The sequence below is a fragment of the Phodopus roborovskii genome, unplaced genomic scaffold (assembly GCF_943737965.1).
Source record: "Phodopus roborovskii unplaced genomic scaffold, PHOROB, whole genome shotgun sequence".
Classification (NCBI taxonomy): Eukaryota; Metazoa; Chordata; class Mammalia; order Rodentia; family Cricetidae; genus Phodopus; species Phodopus roborovskii.
Window position 1 is genome coordinate 24712679 of NW_026125391.1, and position 13537 is coordinate 24726215.

General features: G+C 40.8%; 1 protein-coding gene across 1 annotated transcript in view; it reads right to left on the reverse strand.

Annotated features, from left to right (window-relative positions):
* The window catches only part of Fshr (follicle stimulating hormone receptor), a 163289-nt gene that overhangs the window by 34153 nt on the left and 115599 nt on the right, over positions 1-13537 (reverse strand). The window lies entirely within an intron of this gene.

Genomic DNA, 13537 nt, shown 5'->3' on the forward strand with positions numbered 1-13537 from the left:
GAGTGAACCAGAAACTAGGGAATCTGCAAAGAAGGATTAAGTGTACCCCAAAGAAGCCATAAGCTATGAAGACTTCTGATGTCATGTTGAGTTTTAACTGCAAATCTTTATTAGCAGGAGAATTTGTATATAAGTCATAAATGTGATAAAAGATGCTGATGCATGTTTTCTGAATCACTTAATAAAGATTTGGCTGAGTTGAGTATCACAGAATCTTAGTGCCAGATGGAAAAATGTTTAAGATGCTTTAGTGCAATGAATAGGACCCTAGATTCAAGGATAGTGCTGTAGCTAGGTGAACTTCCAACTAATGGATTGACCTTTGGAGAATTGTACCGTCTCTCTGTAAAGTGACTGTGCATAAACGATTGTAGGAGACAGGGAGTCTCATTTCCTGCCATCCAAATTTTATACATGGGACTATCAAACTCCCATGTTCAATTCAAATATGCCTTAATCTCCATGACAACAAGGCTCTGTAGTAAACACAGGAAATCTAATTAGTTCACTGGCAGAACTTCCAAGAGTTTAGCCCCATGTGGTTAGGGATCATTTTGACTCAGTGCTCCAGGTACAAAGTGAGCTTATGCTTTAGATAGGGCATGTAGCATCTTCTCAACAGAACTGACTAGCACAAGAGAATCTGGGTGGAAGTTCTGGCTTAGCCCCAGGGGAATGGATTTGCTTTGTAAGTGAGTTTTACCTGTTCTCTCAGCAGTGTGAGTTCTGTGCTCAGGTGCCAGACTTGTCTTCTTTTTGCCACACTAACAATATCTTATTTCTCTTAGCTCTAGCTTCCATTTCCTTAACTCTAAGGAGGTGATAACATGCTATTTCCTTGACCCCTGTGACATCCAAATAGCTGGTCACACCAGAGTTTCTCAAATCATTTCTTTATGCCTGTATTTTGCTTCCTTATGATTTACCTTTCTCAGTAATCACCCTTTTATCTGATTGTTTTTGTTTAGTCTCTGAATCTTTTTTTTTTTTTTGGATTGGTATCAACTATCATTTAGAATTTTTACATGTGTGAGGGTTAGTGTTTGACAACTTGACACAAACTAGAGTCACCTGAAAAGAGGGATTCTTAACTGAGAAATTGGCTCAATCACATTGGCCTATGGGCATGTCTGTGGGCATTTTCTTGATTAATGATTGATGTGGACAGGCCCGGCCCATTGTGGATGGTGTCATTCCTGGGCAGGTAGCTCTGGGCTGTAAAAGCTAGCAAGCTGAACATAAGATCAGAGAGCAAGTCAATACATAGTTCATCTCCATGATGGCTGCTTCAATGTTTACTTCTAAGTTCTTGTTCAGGTCCTCTCTGAATCTCCCCAAGAATGGACTGTGAGGTGGAGTGTAAATCAAACAACCCTTTCTTCCTCAAGTTGATTTTGCTCAGTGTTTTGTCATATCAACAGACACTAACTAATACAACATGTCAAAATACAACATTATAGAGTTGACAAAGATTAGAGATGACTTACATGACTTTCTACTTTTAAGAGTCAAGCGATTCAAATGTGACTTTTTTCTGTGGCGACAAGTGGTCATATTATGAATATTATATAATAATATTATTATAAAGCAGATACTTTTGAATTAGATACATTTAAAACATTTCCTTAAGGAAAAAGAATATATTGACAATGAATAATGCAATAGCATTTGAAAATAATCTGTTTCATATGGAGCTACAGAAAAAGGATGTATGTATATATGTATGTATATATGTATGTATACATGCATGCAAATAGATATTTTACTGCCCAAAATGATGTATGTTATCATATGTGAAAAGTCTCATTATATATATTTAAAAAATAAGAAAATATACATTTTGTAGTCAATTTAAACCTTTCCATGTGACTTTGGATGTTTTCATTAAAAACATGAAAATGCAACAGTTCACAGACGTTTGAAAGAACATCTGATTGACATTAAGGAAGAAAATGTACTTGCTGCATTTTGCAAAATAAAACTTGAGTAAAAAGAGACATAAGACAGAATACTAAGTGTGATAACCCAGGGACTGCAATTACAGAGTTCTTCTATTGGATAAGCTTATTTTAATGTTTTGTTGTTGTCGTTTTTGTTTTTGGTAGCCATTAAGATTCTGTATTGATATGATCTGTGGATTGTCTTTGTTAGTGTTAAAGTAAGCATTAGAAAAGTGACGAATCACACCCCATGGAAATGTTTTCTCTGCAGTATAGGTATAGGTAATGAGTCAAAAACAAACAGACAACAAATACCAATTTTGTTTCATGTAGAACACTAAATAAGGGAAGCTAAAAGTGTAGAAATACATTAGTTTATTTATCTTCATTTTAACCTTCATTAGTTTTGCATATTTATAAAGCACATGATACTGTAGCTGTATGCATATCTACTTTATGAATAAATTGACTTCTTTTAGAACATACTTATAATGGGGGGGTTATGGCACAGAATTAGGACCACATATTCTGACAAGTAGGGTATTTACTTGGAAAAAGTGACCTCTGATTCTGAAGAGGAGCCAAGTGGAAATGGCAATGGATTTGTGCTCTGACATTTTGGAAAGTAGGTATAGATTCATAATAATAATGGTCAACACTTATTGAACACTTCCTATGAGCCAGATACCACACCAAGCACTTACCATTGATTATTTTATTTATTTCTATATACCACCCGAGGAGACAGACTGAGAGAGAGCCATGAAGTTTCTCAAAGCCACACAGGGAGAGGCTGAACTGGAAGTTGGACCAGGTCTTTATCAATCTCAGTTAAGGTTGTACATCTCTGATTGCCACAGATAAGTCTCATTGTGAGAACTCTCTCCCAGAAGAGAAGATTGTACTGATGTGTTCTGGCTTTCCTACCCTCGACACAGCATCTAAATGTAGAAGGGTTTCTTGGTGAGAGGGAACTGAAATACCATATCTGAGATCATTTCCTTTTAGAGACACTGGAGGACAGAACTCCTTCATCTAAAAATGACAGGCTACAATGGTAATAACACGGGGAAAAGTTGGCTTAACAGAGCTGAGGTCTTCTTTCCCCAGGTATCTCAAAGCTCTTACCATTCACTAGAAATGTCTATGACAAGGAAAACACATGGTAGCTTTCTTCTTCTAAACTTTAGACTGCCTCCTTTTCTGGAGTTTGGTATATTCTACTCAACCTTGGAGGCTTTAGTGGAAAGTAAAGCATCAATACAAATTTCTTTAACTACAGATTAGTTGCTAAAACACCATTATTATGAGGGCACAGCTGATAAAGCTCCCTCATGGAAAGCATTCATTAGTCAGTTCCTGTATTCCTTGCCTGTGATGTACATTTGAATTTGATAGCACAGAAAAGTAGGACTGCGTTAGTGAGAGGGTGGACTCCCAGGTACAGTTTGGGTTCATTTTTATCAGGGTTGGTGGACATTGTCTGGGGGCTCCTGTAAACTGTGATGAGGACAGATAAGTCAGGGGCCTCTGCAAAGTCATCTCTAGCTGTGGAGACTCAGCCTCAAGAGCGAGTTCTGCTTCTACCTCCACAATCCATCTATGGCCCCGTGAAACTGAGTAAAAGAAAATAAATCATGGAGAACTGAGCCAAAAGAACTACCCTGAGAAGCAATCCCTGACAAATGGGCCTATTTATAATGTAATAATAAAATTGAAGCTGGAGACGGGTTACCTGTAGCTGTTGCTGTTCCTGTCCCTTGCCCTATCTGTAGAGCATGCTACAGGGTACCATCACGGCTAAGACAGATTGTGGTATAACCCAAGATTCATCACAGAGTTGCTCTGACACAGGAGTGCTATCATCTTGGTCTCTGTAAACATCTCTCTCACACACTAACCATGAAAACTGAATGAAGAATGCAACTTTTGAGAAGCATTTCCAGAAGGCAATTTTGTGTTTCTCCTTCTTGACAGCCAATCCTGGCAAAGGTGGGACTACTTGCTGTTCCACTTAGGTTGAAAGTAATTTAAAAAGGCCACATGCCAAATTTTATACACCATGCAGACCCGGGCATTGTAAAAAGCTGCCCGTGGCAGCATAGATCAAGATGCTTGTACCAGAGGGGTAAGTGGATCCTAGAGGCTGGTTACACAAGTCACAGTGCTTAGAGTTCTCTTCAAGAAGAAAACACAGATATTGTCATATCTTGTTTTGTTTGTAGCATGTACAACTTAAGCTTCTTTATAACCCCCATTTTTATAGTTAGGAGGGGCAAGACTTAGAAAGGCACAGCTGAAGTTCTAGATGTGGACCAGGAAGAAACAATTATTAGAATGCACCTGTTATCTTAGCCTGCACCATGCCCCAGTACAAATGCCTCTCTTTCCTTAGAGCCTGTGAAGAAGGTACTGTTGGGAGCTACATTTTACAGATAAGGAAACAGGCTGAGGGATTTCAAGGTGATCTGTCTGATACAGAGTGAAAGTGTGATATCTGAAGCCTGACTTTCAGTCTGGAACCCTCTCAATTAAGTTCTTTACAGCACACTTTATTGTTGACACAGAAACTCTCCAAACCTAAATATTCCTGATTAGATTCCCAGATAATGCTGCTGTCAAGCATCAACCTTTGGAGACCTTCTTGGATGCTGAAGGAAGAGTAAGTTTAATCAAATGATCAATTTGTGGCAAGCAGTTACTTTCACATCACATTCGGGGTCTGCCAAAAACAGTAAATATTTTAAACAGTTTGTATACCCTTTCCCACAACTTATTTCCAGAATAAATTATTTAGAGTGCCATTTCTTCGGTACACTTTAACTTCGCTCAGGTGGATGATCACAAACTCTAAATGGCAAACACATTATGGAGGTGTCAATGTGCTCTGAACACTGGGCAGATTTGCAATGGCTTACTCTGTGTTCTACACATCTCTGACTATGAGATTGACTGGGCAAGAGTCACACATTGCTGGCTTTTAGTCTTCATTCTATCCATTATATAATCTCTTGAGTTTCAAAACCCTTATCTGTGGATTGCAAAAGGTCTCTTACCTTTCTGATTGGGAAGAATCAGGGGTAAGACAAATTGTGTGAACAGAATGTCCATTCCAGACTCTGTCATGTGATATATGCTCAGTAAGAATCACATTCCAGAATCTGTCATGAGATACATGCTCAGTAAGAATGTCCTTATGTCTCCTGCTCCTAAATAATTTCGTAGTTCAAATTTTGACCCTGTTCATTCCAGTCACTGTCTCAGAACCTTACGCTTCCATCTGCAACACGGATCTGTCACTAAATAGTCCACAGGAATTCTGTTAGTGAATGGGTGCAAATTGAGAGTGCTTTGCAAAGAGACAGTCCTGTCATCCACACTGGTGACTGACACCTTTTGACTTTAAAATGCTGCACTCCCTCATTTTTCATCTTCCTTCCTTTGCGGTAATCTTCTGCAGGGGGTGAGACAGCTATAATTCTCCCCAGTTTTCTATTCTCTATTTTCTTCTTTTGATGTGTATGCTGTCACAGTGTAGATACACTGTATATATAAAGACACTTACGTGCATGTGTGCTCATACCAACAAAGCATATGTGTGCGCATGCAGATATGCATGTGCAGAAGCCTAGGGTTGATGTGGGGAATATTCTTCAGTTACTCTCTACCTCATTCTCCTGAGATGGGTTCTCCTAATGAGACCTGAAGTTTGGTGATATGGATAGTTTTGTCAGTCAGCTTACTCTGGGGATGTCCTGTGTCCACATTCCAGGGCTGAAGTTCTCACTGAGCCACCACACCTTCCTGGAACTCCTGTGGTGTGATGGTTAGTTTTAACTACCAATTTTATACTACCTAGATTCACCTGGAAAGTCAGTTTTAATGAAGTTAATTTTATACTACCTAGATTCACCTGAAAGTCAGTCTTTCTTGGCTTGCTCTACTATAGCTGGCTTTGGGTGATTGTTCTGACTGAGTTAATTGATGTGCAAAGACCCAGTCCACAGTGGGTGGCACCATTCCCTAGGCAGTGAGTCCTGAACCATATAACAGTGAATACATAAGCAGAATACAAACAAGCAAGCAAATGAGCACACATGCATTGCTTTATCTCTACTCTTGGCTGGATGATGTGAGACTCTTTGCTGTTTCAGCCTTGACTTTCCCATAGTTGTGGGTTATAACCTGGAACTGTGAGCCACACTAAACCTCTTTTCCCCTAAGTTACTCTCTGCTGGGTGTTTTATCACAGCTGCAGAAAGGGAACTAGCGTAGAAGCTTCTGGAAACCCAAACTCTGGTCTTCTTGCTTGTGCTGCAAACACTTTAATCACTGGGCTGTTTCCCTAGCTCCTTATCTCCAGTTCTCTTGAGACCCAGGGAGATTTCCATTTTTTCAAGTAAAGCCAGGGCTGAGACATGGCTCTTGGACTCGTCTGTCAGGGAAAGAGTTTTTTCTTCTTAGCATTGGTGAGTGAATCTGTGTGGTCTGGTCCTTGGCAGGTAACACATGAACATTTGGAGGAGGTTGCCAAGACGACTCTCTCACAGGCCCATCAACCATCTGCTCTCTACTCACGTCTGTGTATCCCAGCTAGGTGAGCAAAGAGCTTAGTGTCTCCTGAACAGGGCATTATCTGTCGGTTGATCACCGTTGGTGATTTTGTGATTAAACCGCAGTGGAACATTCATGCAATGCCTGCTGAAGATGAAAAGAGTCCTCCTCAGAGTGTTTGTTACTGCAGTGTTCGTACTCTGCAAAGCCCCAAGATATTTCCCTAGAAACAGCAGCTGCTCCTCTCTAACCACACAAACAGAAAGCTTCCACACCAGGCCCGTGTTCCCATTGAGGGTCTACTGTGTGCTGATCTTGGCTCATTGCAGACTCAGTGGTGTCTGGGACAACAGTGCTTGCTCTGGCTAGGGGATGGGTACAAGGCACGGCAGTCATCTGTTGATTCATGAGCCAACCAGTTCTGCTGTCTGGTCAGCCATAGGATGCATTCTTCATAAAGTCATGCCCACATAGAGGCTATCAACCTTCTCAGGCAAAGCCAAGGGCTTGGAGCCCTTTGCTAGTATACACCTGTTGTAGGAGCTCATAGCCTAACATACTTGTCTCCTTTTCTTTTCCTACCCTTCCCATCTCTGTTACAATGTACCGGGGAATCTTTCTCCTTATACATTAAGGATTCATTGCTAAGTTCTCATCCTGGAAAGAAAAGGAAGAAAAGAAAGGAGAAAGGCAGGCAGTCAAGGAAAGAAGGAAGGAGGGAGGAAAGGGGGAAGGAAGGGAAGGAATTCATTTGTCTGACTCTGTCCCTTTGTTCCATGCCTTGTCTACTTTTGTTGCTTATACCATCCTCTGGTCAACTCTTATGGAGATGGTGGCACTATTGTGTACTCTCCTGGGGGCAACTGTAAGTCTAAAGAGATTTGTAAAGACATTCCAGCCAGAGCTGGAGTAAGAAGCAATAGTTTATAGGTCCTTCGGTGTGGACTTTGCTATTGTCCTTCTATATTCTCTTGAAGGTGTCTCCAGTTCTACCAGAGTCTGAGATGGGTCATATCAGGCTACTTCCAATGGTTTCTGGGCACTATATGCCTTTAAAAACATGCCCTCATAGCCAAAGTCTCTCAGGGCTTTGTTGAGGCACTTTTGCTTATTTGTGAGGGAGGGGCCAATGTATCAGGAATGCATCCTATGGTTGTTCTTTAGCACAGGGACTGGGCTTCAGCTAACTGGAGTCTCTCAGTGCACCCCCAAGATTGTGGCACTTATATCCCAGGTAAAGCGGCTTCATGTAGAAGAGAAGGGGTTTGTCATGTTTCAGGTTTCCTTGTCTTACAGATAGATTCTGCCCTCCTGGCTTTGGGGCAGGGGTAACATTGAGAGCCCCAGATTTGTGAAGCTTGCAGGTGTGTGGAATCAAGCACTTGACAGGCAGATGAAAGAGATTGTAGGGGAGTCAGAGGCATTCTCTTCCTTGGACAGGCTTTTGAAGTATAGGTTGCTGATCCTGTTTATCGGATAGAGGAACATGGAAGGGTTAATGAACCACTGCCTAGAAGTGTGTGAGGTGGGGAAGATGATACCAGCACTGAGGAAGAAACTGAGGTTAAGCTCTACCCAGATAATTTGGGAAAGTGCTCATTTTGTCCTCTGTGAACCTGTTCTTGTATCTGATTTTTAGTGAGGAGAGAGGCTTATGTTACTCTAAACTTAATGAGAGGAGGCCATACCCCTGACTTCTAAGAACTATCCTGAGAAAATTACATTAGACACATTGTGCAGGTGTGTGTGTGTGTGTGTGTGTGTGTGTGTGTGTGTGTGTGTGTGCGCGCATGTGCATGCATGTACTAGTATATACTCTGCATGTGTGTGTATGTGTGTGCATGTGCTAGTGTATGTATATGCATGTGCATGCACATGCTAGTATATTGTGTGGTGCATGTACTAGGGTGTATGTGGTTGTGTGTGCATATTATACATGTGCTAGTGTGTGTGTGTGTGTGTGTGTGTGTGTGTGCATGCATGCATTTATCTCTCTGTGTGTGCATGTGCTAGGGTGTATGCATGTATGTACTAGTGTGTGCATGCATGTGCATGCATGTGCTAGAGTGTATGTGTGCATGTGTGTGTGTATACACAGATAGTTAAGCTGCAGATCTCACTAGGCAGTCTAATAAAATCGGTGAGCTCTGGGTTGAGAGAGACTGTCTTGAAAAATAAATTGGAGAACATCAAGGAAGATGTGAGACATTGACCTCTGGCTTCCACACTCACATGTGCATTCACACACATGTACACATGTGCACACCCACATATAGTCATACAACTACACTAGATACATATAGAGACACAAACACAGAAAAATCCTAGTTACTCTGGGAAGAAGAATATAAGACCTTCGTACAATGCTCGGAATTGTTAGATCAGTTGATTTCCTCTCAGATGGAAAGGACTCAAGCTCCTGCAGAAGAAAGCTTTCTGCACAGGGAGGAAATGTTAGCAGCATGAAAATATTGCCAATTTTATAACCACAAGGGTTCCTTGCCTTTGGGAGTAGTCATGCTCAGATGGAAATCTCATCTCGAACAGGCATGTTATCCTGCGGCAGACAACGCTAAAGCAAAGTCAAATTTGGAAGACAGGTTGGTGATAAAATAAGCAATTGTGTAGTCTTCATTGTGTTCAAGCACCTCGATAATCATGGAAACATCCTGAGATGCAATACTGACAGCCCAGAAGATGGCTAATAATTTCATCTTACTAATCATAGCCCATGTAAGATGACTAGGTTCTTGATGAGTGTCATCTATCACATGGCTGTGTGGGAGGTCAGGGTAATGAAGTGAATGGACCAAAATGATCTCAATTATATGTGCCCCTGTGTGGACCAAAGGTAAATAACAGGCCACTGTGATTTCCATTGACTTTCAACTGTTGTCACTATTACGCTCCCTCAGACTTGTGGCAATTGGCCCTTAGCAGGCCTCCTTTGAGTACAGTTTGCTATAGGATAGTCTACAGTCCAATACTACCTTCGTGTCAATCCACTGCTCATTAGTTTTGAGTAGCTTACTGTTTCCTACTTTACTAGGGCTATACTTCCCTGTCTCAGGCTCCCCTCCAATTTTACTCAGCCACATACACCAAAATCCAATCATACTCCTTCACTGTGTACAGTCTCTTTTTCACTGGGATCCAGTTTCCCCCTATTTGTGATAATTGCATATTGTATGTGTTTATTTGTTACCTTTTTCACACAGGGCATTTCTTCCACTCCTTTCTATACTGTCTTTCTAAAGTATGTGATTGCCCCAATCCAATATGTCATCCCAGGGTTTATCCAGCTCAGGGCACTGGTTCAATCTTCTCATGCACCACCAGCTCCACAAGCTCTACAGATATCATCATGTTCAGGATTGTAGTCTTTTCCTTAAAAATAAGAGTGACCCATAGATAACTCCTATATCCTGCACAGAGCTATCTACTGCATACTTTCTCAGTCAGCCTTCCCTAGATATGTCTTTCTTTGATATATATATATATGTATATATATATATACACACACACACACACACACACACACACACACACAGATATACATTCTCTAAAATATATATTTGATAGCACCATCATCACCTGATAGAATTCCATATTATTTATTTCTACAGCAAAAATGTGAGATCCATGAAGGCAGAGGCTTGCTTCATCTGTCCTGTCATATTTGGCATGCATAAGAAAGCCTTGTATATAGTGTGTCCTCACTTATTTTTAGTAAATTGCTGAACAAGTTCTTACTGACTGAACAACTCATTGCCCATGCTATAAGAAACATGCATATGTTAGCCACAGTTTCAAAACCTGGATCTTTATATGGAGCTCTTCCTAGCCGCCATAGAGAGGAAAGTATGGCTGAGTATCAAAGTGATCCATTTTGTAGGAACAGTGCATATTCATGTCAGGAGAGCTATGTAACCAAGGCTGGGTGAAAACAGCCCAGACTGTGAGGGTTCTCCTGGAACAGTTCTTGAATATAGAAAGCAAATGGCCTGGCAGTATCATAAGGCATCTTAGAGGAGGTCTAATGGCTTACATCTGCATGGAAAATGGTTGTCAGTGGTGCCTCAGGGGTGGGCACACTGCTGTGCAGCAGTGTGGCTTGCTTGCTAAATGGAATCATAGTTTATTGAGTAGCGAAGAACAACACCCATCTGCCTAGGAATTACATTGACAAGGTGCAAAGGCAAGAGAATATTGTATAAACCTTATTTACAGATCAATAGATAATCTTTCATACATAAAAGGTCAGCTCCAGGATGGCAAAGCAGAAGAAAAAGAAATATTGCCTGCAAATAAAATATTGACTTAAAAATCCATTCAGATGAGTTCTTAGGTGCATATTCCCCTGGTTTAAGAACATTTCTTTATTTATGAGCTTTTTCTTAACCACTTCAGGTTCCTCTGTGAAGCATGAAGGCATTGATGAAGAGTGCTGATTTCTAGTTGTCCTGAATTCCATGCCATCAAGTGAACAGCGTGAAATGGAATCAGTATGTAGAGCTTCAGAGTGTGTGTATGTGGCAATTAGGATGCTCCAGTCAAATGGCACCTCATCCCCGCCCCTTGGTAATTTCCCGCTTTTGGTTGCTTTGATGCTAAATATTTATCCTGGCTTACTAAAGCAAAAACCAAAGTGCCAACAACAATGTTAGAAACAAACAAACAACAGCTCATCACTACTGAATTTCCCCTTCCATTTTGCACGTTTCCTTTTTCTTGAAGCAAGTTTTCACCACCCCAAGAATATGTAAAATTCTTGTCTCTCTCTCTCTACCTGGCTGCTGAATCATAAAACTGCATGGATGGCTGCTGTGAATAGAATAAGCATAGAAGAGGTCAACCTATGTCCCTCTCTTGCTTATAACATCAAGTCCTAATCCCCCTGTGACTGTATCTGGAGAGAAAATATTTAGGACACAATTACATATTGGTGAGGTGATAAGAGTGGGACCCTAATCCTACTAGTTTGTGTAATAAGCAACACCAGAAGCTTGTTCATTTTTTCTTTCTATGAGTGTATGACCACTCTCTCTTCCACCTGAGGATGAAGAGAAAGAGGCCGGGAAGAGACTTGGTATAGCAGTATAACCTTCTAATGACTTGGTTTTGGAATTCCAAGCCTCCATCTTTGAAATAAACTTCTTTTGCTAAGCTACCCTATATTGTGTAGTTTGCTATGATTGCCAGATCTAACTAATGCAGAGTGGGAGCTTAAATGCATGCTCTTTTCCTGATAGAACCTTAAAGATGAGAGGACCCACTGTGCATTTGTTAGCTGTCTTGGTGGAAAATATTTCAGAAGAGCAGTAGTCTGAGCAATGAACAGGTGCATTGCTGGCTGAAGGACTGTTGGAGGGTGGAGTTGTTTAACCCTCCAAGGAGGCTCATGTACTGCGTGCTGAAGTGGTATGCACATCTGGGGGACAGTTTCGTTTTGCCAGAAGTCAAAAGGCTTAGAATACACAATTCCTATTCTCAAATTCCTTATGGGGGAGCCACAGGACTCCAGATGTGAGATGATTCAGTACAGTATAGAATTATGTCATTCCTATGCAATAGGTGTTTTTTTTGTGACTTTTGTTAAAACCCTAACCACAGTGTGATGTAATAAAAGCAGGTGTAGACATGTGATTTTCTCTTATTTCTTTACATATATTCTTCTAAGAGGTCATGTGAAGGTGCAATGGAAAGACTGCTGTCTACATACCAGGAAGAGGATTCTCTCCAAGAACTCATCAGGAAGCACCTGATGTTAGTTGTCTAGCCTCCAGAAAACTGAGAAATACTGATTCCAGCTACCCAGCCTATAGTATTCTGTTCTAGCAGTGTGAACTGATTAAGACATTTTGCTGTGGATGTTTTTGTTTTTGTTTTGAGTAGACAATAATGAAATGTCTCCCATTTTCTGTCCTCAGAAAGCAGGTTTAAGATACACTGAGGAATAATCTCCCTAAACACAATGTGGTTGCAACCAGATACTGCCATCACTCTGTCAACAGCCACAGGAATCAGGTAGGATCAATAGAGGATCCATTTGAGCATAGAGATTTAAGAAAATTCCCAGGTTGTATGTCCATGAAGCCAGCCTTTTCCTGAGACTGGTTCAAGAGGAAAGTTCCCTTAGAATGAGAAAGGACACAAAGAGGAGGCTAAATTTGATGACAAGGGACACGGATTTCATCTTTCTCATAGGTCAAAGGCAGAACTTTGTCATTTCTATTCTACTGAAGGCCCCCTAGTCCCTTTCACTTGTCATATAATGAATGCATATCTATCTTTATCCTCCAAGTCCCTCCTTTGTTGAGGGTCCCAAGTATGAAGAATGAATGGTGCTGGCCATGATATGTAGGCCAATACTAATCCAACTCTAGTTTTTTTTTATGATACTCAGGATCAATTCAAGATGTCACACTGTTAGGCAAGCCCTCTATAACTGAGCTGTATTCCCAGTCCTGGATTCAAATTCCAGATGTTTAGTTTCAGAGTTTGGAATGATCTTCTTACTCCTCATTTATTTGCTATGTTGTATTCCTTTTTTGGAGAGGCTATTATGTGAAAAAAAGCTGTTGAATTCAGGCTGCTTCTTTGAGCTTCTAAGCCTAATAAAATGAATCAGAAGAGATAGTGTGCTATTCAGGTAGTATGTGAAGAACCTTGTACTCCTCAGATGTCTCTCTTGGAACTCAGTGAAAATGAGCCTACATTTAACATGGTGGAGGCAATCATTATTGGGAGGAGAGCTGAGTCATTTCAACAGGGACCATTGAGAATGCCCCCCTCCCCCATGACTTGCTGAACATCTAGAGATGCATGAGTAAGTTTAGCTGACATCAGGCAAACCAAGTCCTAGTCAGCAGATTGACTTGGCTGAACAACTGAGACAGGTAAAAAAAAAATGATAGATGGTTGTTGCTTTAATCATCTATGCAGCATCATTACATTATCAACCTATATGCATTATTATTTCCATTCTCTTGATGAGACAAGCTGAGAGCGTATCCTTGCCTCTGATAAACAGCTAGAGAATG